This window comes from Gorilla gorilla, chromosome 20 (genome assembly GCF_029281585.2).
Source record: "Gorilla gorilla gorilla isolate KB3781 chromosome 20, NHGRI_mGorGor1-v2.1_pri, whole genome shotgun sequence".
Taxonomy (NCBI): Eukaryota; Metazoa; Chordata; class Mammalia; order Primates; family Hominidae; genus Gorilla; species Gorilla gorilla.
The window spans coordinates 46625311-46637538 of record NC_073244.2 but is presented as its reverse complement, the minus strand read 5'-3'; the positions used below and the strand labels follow the sequence as shown (position 1 = coordinate 46637538).

The following is a 12228-nucleotide window of genomic DNA, read 5'->3' as shown; positions in this document are numbered from 1 at the left end:
CCCCATGACCCCTGTCTGCCGATTCCACTCACCCAGCATCTCCTCCTCAGGCCAAAGCCCATGGCTACTGCAATGAGCCCCAGGGACTTGAAGTCCCTGGTCACCCCGATGCAGCCACTCATCCCCATGCAGCCCTTCATCCCAGTGCAGCTGCTCGCCCCAATGCAACCAGTCACCCTGATGCCCTTGTGTCCTCCAGAAAGAGACTATTTACTGCTCACCATCGTATCCTTCTTCTGCGTCCTGCTGGCAATCCCCGCTCTGGTGTTCTCCCTCAGGGTGGGCACCACCCAGCTACCAACTCTCTTTGTCCCCAGATCTTCTTTCTCTTTCCTGCCGATGCCCTGCTTCTCCCCAGGGACCTCTTCGTGTTTCTCGGGGATTTGCCTCCTCCCTCTTCACCATCTGCTTGCCCTTGCACCTCTCCAGGGCCACCTCTCTGCTCCTCCCTCTGTATTCTGCCTAGATCTACTCCCTCATCCTGGCTCCCTGGTTTCTTCCTTTTTCCTCTGGGAGACTGAGCCCTGCCCTGACCTCCATCATGCCACCATCTTGATCTTGCCCTCTTCACCTCTCCCCAGGGATTTTCTTCCCCCTCCCCATCTTGGAAACATTCACACCAGCTTGCCTTTACCCCCACAGACCCAGGAAGCCAACTTCCTTGGGAATCAGAGAAAAGCACAGGTCAATTCCAGACTACTTTTGGGCTTCAGCATCACCAGCATCCTGGTGGGCTGCATTGTGATCATTTGCTCCATTGTGATCAAAAGCTTGAAACAGAAAATATGAAAGCCTGCCTCCCTCAGTGAGTAATGGACTGTTCCCCCTGGAGCATTTGAACTAGGACATCAGTAACTGCCTGCATTGGAGGAAGTCCCCCCTCCTGTCCAGGAGACAGGATTGCTCAGTTATTACTCCTGCCTTATATTAAGGTTGGAAATAGTAAGATAAAAAGAATAGGAGGGTTTGGAAGCACTGATCCGACAGGAAAGGCTGCATATTGGGCAAGTCAGGTCTCAGAAAACAGACCTGTGTGTAAGGCCATTATTCAAGGAAAACAGTTTGAAGGGTTAGTAGACACTGGAGCAGATGTCTCTATCATTGCTTTCAATCAGTGGCCAAAAAATTGGCCTAAACAAAAGGCTGTTATAGGACTTATCGGCATAGGCACAGCCTCAGAAGTGTATCAAAGTACTAAGATTTTACATTGTTTAGGGCCAGATAATCAAGAAAGTACTGTTCAGCCAATGACTACTTCGATTCCTCTTAATCTGTGGGGTCGAGATTTATTACAACAATGGGGTGTGGAAATCACTATGCCCGCTCCATTATACAGCCCCACAAATCAAAAAATCACGACTGAGATGGGATATATACCAGGAAAGGGACTAGGAAAAAATGAAAATGGCATTAAAGTCCCAATCGAGACTAAAAGAAATCAAGAAAGAGAAGGAATAGGGTATCCTTTTTAGGGGCAACCCACCTCTTCATCTGGCACCCAGCATGGGGTACGAATCCACAACCCTGAGATTAAGAGTCTTATGCTCTACCGACTGAGCTAGCTGGGCTTCTTGCCCATTTAAAGTTTGAGAATAGGTTGAGATCGTTTCGGCCCCAAGACCTCTAAGGCACTCGCATTCCATTGACTGCTGGCGATGGCCGGGTATGGGCCTGATGCTCCAGTGCCATCCATTTTCAGGGCTAGTTGATTCGGCAGGTGAGTTGTTACACACTCCTTAGCGGATTCTGACTTCCATGGCCACCGTCCTGCTGTCTATATCAACCAACACCTTTTCTGGGGTCTGATGATCGAGTAATCAAAACTCAATATCAATTGACTCAAAGAGCAGAGTTGGTTGCAGTCATTACAGTGTTACAAGATTTTGATCAACCTATCAATATTGTATCAGATTCTCATATGTAGTACAGGCTACAAGGGATGTTGAGACAGCTCTAATCAAATATAGCATGGAAGATCAGTTAAACCAGCTATTCAATTTATTACAACAAACTGTAAGAAAAAGAAATTTCCCATTTTATATTACTCATATTCGAGCACACAGTAATTTACCAGGGCCTTTGACTAAAGCAAATGAACAAGCTGACTTACTGGTATCATCTGCATTCATAAAAGCACAAGAACTGCATGCTTTGACTCATGTAAATGCAGCGGGATTAAAAAACAAATTTGATGTCACATAGAAACAGGCAAAAAATATTCTACCACATTGCACCCAGTGTCAAGTCCTACACCTGCCCACTCAAGAGGCAGGAGTTAATCCCAGAGGTCCGTGTCCTAATGCGTTATGGCAAATGGATGTCACGCATGTACCTTCATTTGGAAGATTATCATGTGTTCATGTAACAGTTGATACTTATTCACATTTCATATGGGCAGCTTGCCAGACAGGAAAAAGTACTTCCCATGTTAAAAAACATTTATTATCTTGTTTTGCTGTAATGGGAGTTCCAGAAAAAATCAAAACTAATAGTGGACCAGGATATTGTAGTAAAGCTTTCCAAAAATTCTTAAATCAGTGGAAAATTTCACATACAACAGGAATTCCCTATAATTCCCAAGGACAGGCCATAGTTGAAAGAACTAATACAACACTCAAAACTCAATTAGTTAAACAAAAAGAAGGGGGAGACAGTAAGGAGTGTACCACTCCTCAGATGCAACTTAATCTAGCACTCTACACTTTAAATTTTTTAAACATTTATAGAAATCAGACTACTACTTCTGCAGAACATCTTACTGGTAAAAAGAACAGCCCACATGAAGGAAAACTGATTTGGTGGAAAGATAAAAAAAATAAGACATGGGAAATAGGGAAGGTGGTAATGTGGGGGAGAGGTTTTGCTTGCGTTTCACCAGGAGAAAATCAGCTTCCTGTTTGGATACCCACTAGACATTTGAAGTTCTACAATGAACCCATCAGAGATGCAAAGAAAAGCACCTCCGCGGAGACGGAGACACTGCAATCGAGCACCGTCATCGAGCACCGTGGACTCAGAAGATGAACAGAATGGTGATGTCAGAAGAACAGATGAAGTTGCCATCCACCAAGAAGGCAGAGCCGCTGACTTGGGCACAATTAAAGAAGCTGACACAGTTAGCTACAAAATGTCTAGAGAACACAAAGGTGACACAAACTCCAGAGAGTATGCTGCTTGCAGCTTTGATGATTGTATCAACGGTGGTAAGTCTCCCTATGCCTGCAGGAGCAGCTGCAGCTAATTTTACTTACTGGGCCTATGTGCCTTTCCCGCCCTTAATTCAGGCAGTCACATGGATGGATAATCCTACGGAAGTATATGTTAATGATAGTGTATGGGTACCTGGCCCAACAGATGATCGTTGCCCTGCCAAACCTGAGGAAGAAGGGATGATGATAAATATTTTCATTGGGTATCATTATCCTCCTATTTGCCTAGGGAGAGCACCAGGATGTTTAATGCCTGCAGTCCAAAATTGGTTGGTAGAAGTACCTACTGTCAGTCCCATCAGTAGATTCACTTATCACATGGTAAGCGGAATGTCACTCAGGCCACAGGTAAATAATTTACAAGACTTTTCTTATCAAAGATCATTAAAATTTAGACCTAAAGGGAAACCTTGCCCCAAGGAAATTTCCAAAGGATCAAAAAATGTAGAAGCTTTAGTTTGGGAAGAATGTGTGGCCAATAGTGCAGTGATATTACAAAACAGTGAATTCCGAACTATTATAGATTGGGCACCTCGAGGTCAATTATACCACAATTGCACAGGACAAACTCAGTCGTGTCACAGTGCACAAGTGAGTCCAACTGTTGATAGCGACCTCACAGAAAGTTTAGACGAACATAAGCATAAAAAATTAGTCTTTCTACCCTTGGAAATGGGGAGAAAAAGGAATCTCTATCCCATGACCAAAAATAATAAGTCCTGTTTCTGGTCCTGAACATCCAGAATTGTGGAGGCTTACTGTAGCCTCATACCGCATTAGAATTTGGTCTGGAAATCAAACTTTAGACATGAGATCATAAGCCATTTTATACTATCGACCTAAATTCCAGTCTAACAGTTCCTTTACAAAGCTGTGTAAAGTCCCTTTATATGCTAGTTGTAGGAAATATAGTTATTAAACCAGACTCTCAAACTATAACCTGTGAAAACTGCAGATTGTTTACTTGCATTGATTCAACTTTTAATTGGCAGCAACGTATTCTGCTAGTGAGAGCAAGGGAAGGCGTGTGGATCCCTGTGTCCATGGACCGACCGTGGGAGGCCTCGCCATCCATCCATATTTTGACTGAAGTATTAAAAGGCGTTTTAAATGATCCAAAAGATTCATTTTTACTTTAATTACAGTGATTATGGGATTAATTGCAGTCACAGCTATGGCTGCTGTGGCAGGAGTTGCATTGCACTCTTCTGTTCAGTCAGTAAACTTTGTTAATGATTGGCAAAAAAATTCTACAAGATTGTGGAATTCACAATCTGGTATTGATCAAAAATTGGCAAGCCAAATTAATGATCTTAGACAAACTGTCATTTGGATGGGAGACAGGCTCATGAGCTTAGAACATCGTTTCCGGTTACAGTGTGACTGGAATATGTCAGATTTTTGTATTACACCCCAAGTTTATAATGAGTCTGAGCATCACTGGGACATGGTTAGACGTCATCTACAGGGAAGAGAAGATAATCTCACTTTAGACATTTCCAAATTAAAAGAACAAATTGTCAAAACATCAAAAGCCCATTTAAATTTGGTGCCAGGAACTGAGGCAATTGCAGGAGTTGCTGATGGCCTCGTAAATCTTAACCCTGTCACTTGGGTTAAGACCATCGGAAGTACTACAATTATAAATTTCATATTAATCCTTGCGTGCCTGTTTTGTCTGTTGTTAGTCTGCAGGTGTACCCAACAGCTCCAAAGAGACAGCGACCATCGAGAAAGAGCCATGATGATGATGGCGGTTTTGTTGAAAAGAAAAGGGGGAAATGTGGGGAAAAGAAAGAGAGATCAGATTGTTACTGTGTCTGTGTAGAAAGAAGTAGACATAGGAGACTCCCTTTTGTTCTGTACTAAGAAAAATTCTTCTGCCTTGAGATGCTATTAATCTGTAACCGACCCCTTCATCCATCAGCATTTTTAAGAGCAGTAAAGTTTATGAGGAGGTTTCCACTTTCTGATTCATCTGTTGCATGCACGTATGTGTGCCCACATGTTCACATCTCCTGCGTGTCCACGTTGCCAGATACCATGGGGCTCTCATATATTCAATGAACATTTATTGGGTAACAGTGCCAGGCACTGTTTTAAGCCTTAGTGGTTCAGCACTGATTCAGGCAGATGAGGTACAATTCAAGATGAGATTTGGGTGGGGACACAGCCAAATCATATCAGATGTATACCACTTTTATCTTTTATACTGTACTTTTACTGTACCTTTTCTATGTTCAGCTATGTTTAGATACACAAATACTTACCATTGTGTTACAAATTGCCTACAGCATTCAGTACAGTAAGGTGCTGTGCAGGTGTGTAGCCTAGGAGCAACAGGCTATCCCATATAGCCTAGGTGTGCAGTAGGCTCTCCATTTAGGTTTGTGTGAGTACATGCTATGATGTTCAAACAATGATGACATCACCTAACAATGCATTTCTTAGAACTTATCCCCATTGAGTGACTGGATTAAAGCAATGAGTGACTGGATTTAAAATCCAAACTGAGCATTTTTTAGACTGAAAGGGGAGTTCAGAATAACTTGCTAGGACCAGACCTAAATGGAAGCACTGGCAAACCAAGAGGTAGTGCTTCCTGGAGAACAGGTATGGGTTTAGGGAGACAGAAGACGACAACAGGGGTTGGGCACGGTGGCTCATGCCTGTAATCCCAGTACTTTGGGAGACCAAGGTGGGTGATTTACTTGAGGCCAGGAGTTTGAGACCAGCCTAGCCAACATGGTGAAACCCTGTCTCTATTAAAAATACAAAAATTAGCTGGGCATGGCGGTGCATGCCTGTAATCCCAGCTACTCAAGAGGCTGAGGTGGGAGGATCCCAACCTGGCAGGTGGAGGTTGCTGTGAGCTGAGATCACACCACTGCACTCCAGCCTGGGTGACAGAGCGAGACTCCATCTCAAAAAAAAAAAAAAAAAAAAAAAAGCAGCCAACAGGATACTTTGAGGGCCAGCAAGGGTATTATAGAGGTCAGTAGGGGCATTGCAGGGTTCTTTTCCCGCAACAAAGGCCAAGTTCACTGTGGGTTGAGTGTTCCCAGCACATTCCTGTTGATGGGGTTGATCCTGTTGGTCCCCATTCCTTGGCGTCTGCTGATCCTTCTCAGTCCTTCTGCAGACCCTGCCCCTCCCTCCACCAGGGTTCATGCCTGTGTGACTGACCTCCGGAGCCCAGAGGTCAAAGTCATGGAGATGACCATCTACAAAATGCCCTTAAGTGTTCCTGTGAATGACTGCCTGCCTCTCTGCATCTTTTTCGTCTTTTATTTCTTCCTGCTAGGAATACTTGCCATTGTGCCATCCTGCTTGGTGGGTGGGGAGTGACCCTCCATCCCCCATGGTGAAACATCCCCTGCCCCACCTTATACCCCTTTCCACGGGTGCCTCGGAAGCTTCCCCTCTTCTCTAGATACCAGCCCCAACCCCTTCTCCATCCCACCCTTCCTGCTGCCCTGGGACTTGTCCCCACTTTGTTCACAGTCCTGCCAACCCCACTTCTTCCCAAGGTCTCCCAGCATGCCCTCCTACCTGGGTGTGCCCAGGACCCCCGCACTGTCTTCCTGCATTGCTTCCTCCTCTCCTCTGCTGAATCCTCCCTCCCCCAACCCTGATCATGGCCTTCAGTTTCACTCCAGGTGGCCCTTCTGCAATTTCACCCCTTCTTAGAAAAACACCCCCATCGGCCTGTCTTCATCTCCATAGGCACGGATAGTGAGCCGTTTGGAAAACGAGGTCAGCACAAAGAGAAATTCCAGGCTAGCTTTGGGCTTCAGCATCAGGGCCATCGTTCTGAGCTTGTTAATGATCCTGCAGGTTCTTGTGACAGCAGACAGCCCAGAAGCAGGAGACCCACGAGCCAGAAGCCCTCTTGCAATCACCCTGTACCCTTCACAGTTCTAGGAACCACAAGGCCTCCTTGCTCCCCTGGGAATCTTTGAGCTTGGATTTGGACATCAGCGCTCTGCCCTTGCCCCATCCCATGGAGGAAGTCTCTCCACCAGTACCCTTATTTTTTTTATTTTTATTTTTTTTTTGAGCTGGAGTCTCACTCTGTCGCCCAGGCTGGAGTGCAGTGGCACAATCTCGGCTCACTGCCACCGCCGCCTCCCAGGTTCCGGTGATTCTCCTGCCTCAGCCTCCCAAGTAGCTGGGATTACAGGCGCCCGCCACCATGCCTGGCTGATTTTTGTATTTTTAGCAGAGACGGGGTTTCACCATATTGGCCAGGCTGGTCTCAAACTCCTGATCTCAGGTGATCTGCCCACCTTGGCCTCACAAAGTGCTGGGATTACAGGCGTGAGCCACCGTGCCCGGCCCTGAATATGATTTTTTAAAATCCCAGAGCAAGGACAGCCTGGAAATTTCCTGAAGAAGTGAAGGGCTCTGCACCCAGCCCAGGATGGCTGACCTTTCCAATCTGCACAAAGATGGGAGAGGGACAGAACGCAGGGGCCTGGCTGCCAGCTTAGCTGGGCTGGGGGCCAACTCCTTGACTCCTAGACAATTTTTTCAATTCTGACCACCTGCCCCTGCACCTGGCCTGGAGAGGCGGGAGAAGCAAGGTCCCTGCATGCCCAGCCCCTTGCTTTCATCCTCCCAGGGTCGAGGGTGCGGGGTGACCTGCTCAGGAGGTGAAGGGCATTGCTGGGCCCATTATCTTATCAGGGAGACGCAAACACTGTACCCAAAGTCACAGTCACAATGACTCCTGTCACTCGGCAAACACTCCCCAAGGCCAGCCCGGGCCAGGCAATGCAGGGCACACAGTGGTGACTGAGACATCCTGGGTCCTGCCCTCATGGATCTGGAGGGGGAGATGAAATGTCACCAAAGCATGACAGCCCAGAGTGGTCAGGGCTGTGATGGAGGAATTATAGGGTCAGAGTCGTCAGGACTGGGATGGGGGAAGCACAGGCAGGGAGGTGGGGGCTGTGATGGGGAGCCCAGGGGTCTGTGGAAGCCCAGGGAGATGCCTGACTCAGCCTGGTGGGTAGTCCAAGGCTTCCCAGAGGAAGGATCATCTATGCTTAACAGGAAAGGTGAGGAGTGGTTAAACATGGGGAGGAGGTAGGGTGCACACTTCAGGAAGACGAAATTGCATGTGCCGAGGTTTTGAAATGATCATTTGGAAAAGCAGAAGGCCTGGGCGGGCAGGATCCCAAAGCATGAAAGGGAAAAGTAGAACATGGGAAGGAGGAGGAATAGCCAGGGGTCTGATCCCATCAAGGTTTACAGGGCGCTGGGTTCCTAAGAGTGTGTACGGCTACAATTCTAGGACATTATCGTTCAAATTCCCCTTCAAACCCAAGTAATGTTCACCATCCACATTTTTTTTTTTTTTTTTTGAGACGGAGTTTTGTTCTGTCACCCAGGCTGGAGTGCAGTGGTGCAATCTCGGCTCACTGCAACCTGCCCCTCCCAGATTCAAGAGGTCCTCCTGCCTCAGCCTCCCGAGTTGCTGGGACTGCAGGCACCTGCCACTGCACTTGGCAAGTATTTTTATTTTTTATTTTTTACTTTTTTTGAGATGCCGTCTCACTGTGTCACCCAGGCTGGAGCGCAATGGTGCAATCTTTGCTCACTGCAACCTCCACCTCCCAGGTTCAAGCGATTCTCCTGCCTCAGCCTCCTGAGTAGCTGGGATTACAGGCATGCGCCACCATGCCCAGCTGATTTTTGTATTTTTAGTAGAGACGGGGTTTCACCCAGTTGGTCAGGCTGGTCTTGAACTCCTGACCTCGTGATCCACCCACCTTGGCCTCCCAAAGTGCTGGGATTACAGGCGTGAGCCACTCACTGCGCCCGGCCAGATTTTTGTATTTTTAGTAGAGGCAGGGTTTCACCATGCTGGCCAGGCTGGTCTCAAACTCCTGACCTCCAGTGATATGCCCGCCTCAGCCTCCTAGTGCTGGGATTACAGGTATGAGCCACTGCTCCTCGACCACTGTCCATTTAATAGTCTGTCCTCTGCCCCTCTTTCTCAAGAAAAGAAAATTTTTTTCAATTCTGACCACTAATTGTTCTCAAAAAAGTTTCCAATGTTCTGTGTGCCCCAGGCTCAGAGAAACTTGCACTACTGTGGACCATGTCACACTTGCAACATTCTTGTGAGAAGTTTCTTTGCCCCTGAGTTGTGCTAGGGATTGTCCATCCACCTGAAATGGCATCGTGCGGTCCACCCAGGCTGCATTCCAGGGTGCCAAAGACTTGGAACACTTCCCAACTTATCCAGATCCTGCCTGTGGACTAAGGCCTCTGTGTTCACCTCCCAGAGACAGGGGTTAGTATTGCTTAGACACACGGTGAAATAATAAATGACCCAAGCAAAGACCTTCCCCACAAAAACACACAACTTGCATACCATCTGAAGACTGCAAAATTAGGGGAGTAGGTAAAAGTATTTACCCGTGAACCTAGCTGAGCAGGGGATGGTCAGAATGGACAAGGGTGGCTGGGCGTGGCAGCTCACACCTGTTATCCCAGCATTTTGGGAGGCTGAAGTGGGCAGATTACTTGAGGTAAGAAGTTGGAGACCAGCCTGGCCAACATGGCAAAACCCCATCTCTACTAAAAATACAAAAATTAGCTGGGCATGGTGGTACGTGCCTGTAGTCCCAGCTACTTGGGAGGCTGAGGCAGGAGGATCGCTTGAACCTAGGAGGTGGAGGTTGCAGTAAGCCAAGATCGTGCCACTGCACTTCAGCCTAGGTGACAGAGCCAGACTCCGTCTCAGAAAAAAAAAAAAGAAAGAAAAAAAGGACAAGGCCTTGGGACTGGCACAGGCATCCACTTTAAGGGGTTGGGTGTGGGAGGTCTGGAGTCTTAGGGGAAGTGCTGGGGGCTCAGGCAGTGGCTGTATTTCTTTCAATTACTTTAACTACCAGGGCAGCTGGGTGCCAGCCCTGGCTGTGGCACTGTTTTTTTTTTTTTTTTTTTTTTTTTTTTTTTTTTTTTTTTTGTATTCATTTATTTATTTATTTTTTTTTGTTTTGTTTTGTTTTCCATTTTTATTTATTTATTTATTTTTATTTTTTTTTTTTTTATTGATCATTCTTGGGTGTTTCTCGCAGAGGGGGATTTGGTAGGGTTACAGGACAATAGTGGAGGGAAGGTCAGCAGATAAGCAAGTGAACAAAGTTCTCTGGTTTCCCTAGGCAGAGGACCCTGCGGCCTTCCGCAGTGTTTGTGTCCCTGGGTACTTGAGATTAGGGAGTGGTGATGGCTCTTAACGAGCATGCTGCCTTCAAGCAACTGTTTAACAAAGCACATCTTGCACCGCCCTTAATCCATTCAACCCTGAGTGGATACAGCACATGTTTCAGAGAGCACAGGGTTGGGGGTAGGGTCACAGATCAACAGGATCCCAAGGCAGAAGAATTTTTTCTTAGTACAGAACAAAATGAAAAGTCTCCCATGTCTACCTCTTTCTACACAGACACGGCAACCATCCGATTTCTCAATCTTTTCCCCACCTTTCCCCCCTTTCCATTCCACAAAACCGCCATTGTCATCATGACCCATCCTCAATGAGCTGTTGGGTACACCCCCAAGCCGGGGTGGTGGCCGGGCAGAGGGGCTCCCCACCTCCCAGTAGGGGCGGCCGGGCAGAGGTGCCCCTCACCTCCCGGACGGGGTGGCTGGCCGGGCAGGGGGCTGACCCCCCCCACCTCCCTCCTGGTCGGGGCGGCTGGCCGGGCAGAGGGGCTCCCCACTTCCCAGTAGGGGCGGCCGGGCAGAGGCGCCCCTCACCTCCCGGATGGGGCGGCTGGCCAAGCGGGGGGCTGAACCCCCACCTCCCTCCCGGACAGGGCGGCAGGCTGGGCAGTGGGCTGATCCCCCCACCTCCCTCCCGGACGGGGCGGCTGGTGTGGCACTGTTTTGAGTAAAAAGTAAAGAGGGCATAGAATGGTTTCCTGATCACTCCCTAAGGCTCTTGAGACCCCTCCCCACCATGTCCACCCTGCTCTAGACAAGTTACAGACTCCAAAATGGGGCATGGCCTGACAGGATGATGCGCTGGGGCAGGGGACGGAGGGGACACACATCCCTTCTGTGTTCCTGCCAGCACACAACCCGAACCTAATCACGAAGAACCAGCAGCAAAGCCACACTGAGCGAAGTCTACAAAATCACTGAATCATACTCTTCCAAAACGCCAAGGTCATGAAAGACAAGGAAAGGGAGGAATTGTTACGCAATGGAGGAAGCCAAAATGTGAGGTGTGGTCCCGGACTGGATCCTGGACTAGGAAAACGACATTAGTGGGAAAACTGGGGAAATTCAAATAAATCCTCCAAATCATGGGTGTCCAATCTTTTGGCTTCCCTGGGCCGCATTGGAAGAAGAATTGTCCTGGGTCACACATAAAATACATTAACACTATCAATAGCTGATGAGCTTAAAAAAAAAAAATCGCAAACAAATCTCATAATGTTTTAAGAAAGTTTACAAATTTGTATTGGGCAGCATTCAAAGCAGTCCTGGGCCACGTGTGGCCTGCAGGCCATGGGTTGGACAAGCTTGCTCTAGATTATTTACTAGTGTTTTATTAATGTTGATTTCCTGAATTTGATTATTAGACTGTGATTATGTAAGAAAATGTCCTTATTCATAGAAGACACATGCCTAAGTATGGATAAAGGGGATCCTGTCTCCAACTTGCTTCCAAGTGATTCAGCCAAAAATTTAAAAAATTCTGGCCAGTCATGGTGGCTCACACCTGTAATCCCAGCACTTTGGGAGGCTGAGGCGGGTAGACCACTTGAGACCAGGAGTTCAAGACCATCCTGGCCAACATGGTGAAACCCCGTCTCTACTAAAAATACAGAAATTAGCTGGGCATGGTGGCAGGTGCCTGTAATCCCAGCTGCTTGGGAGGCTGAGGCACAAGAATCGCTTGAATCCAGGAGACAGAGGTTGCAGTGAGCCGAGATCATGACACTGCACTACAGCCTGGGCGACAGAGAAAGACTCTGTCTCAAAAAAAAAAAAAAAA

At 47.4% G+C, this 12228-nt stretch overlaps 1 non-coding gene and 1 pseudogene across 1 annotated transcript; one reads left to right on the top strand and one right to left on the bottom strand.

The window, feature by feature from the left end:
* Positions 1 to 1495: 1495 nt before the first annotated feature.
* Positions 1496 to 1568, bottom strand: TRNAK-CUU (transfer RNA lysine (anticodon CUU)). Its single transcript has one exon. It is a non-coding gene; the product is annotated as a tRNA-Lys (tRNA).
* Positions 1569 to 3281: 1713 nt separating this feature from the next.
* On the top strand, positions 3282 to 4015 carry LOC134757741 (endogenous retrovirus group K member 5 Env polyprotein-like; annotated as a pseudogene).
* Positions 4016 to 12228: the final 8213 nt, after the last annotated feature.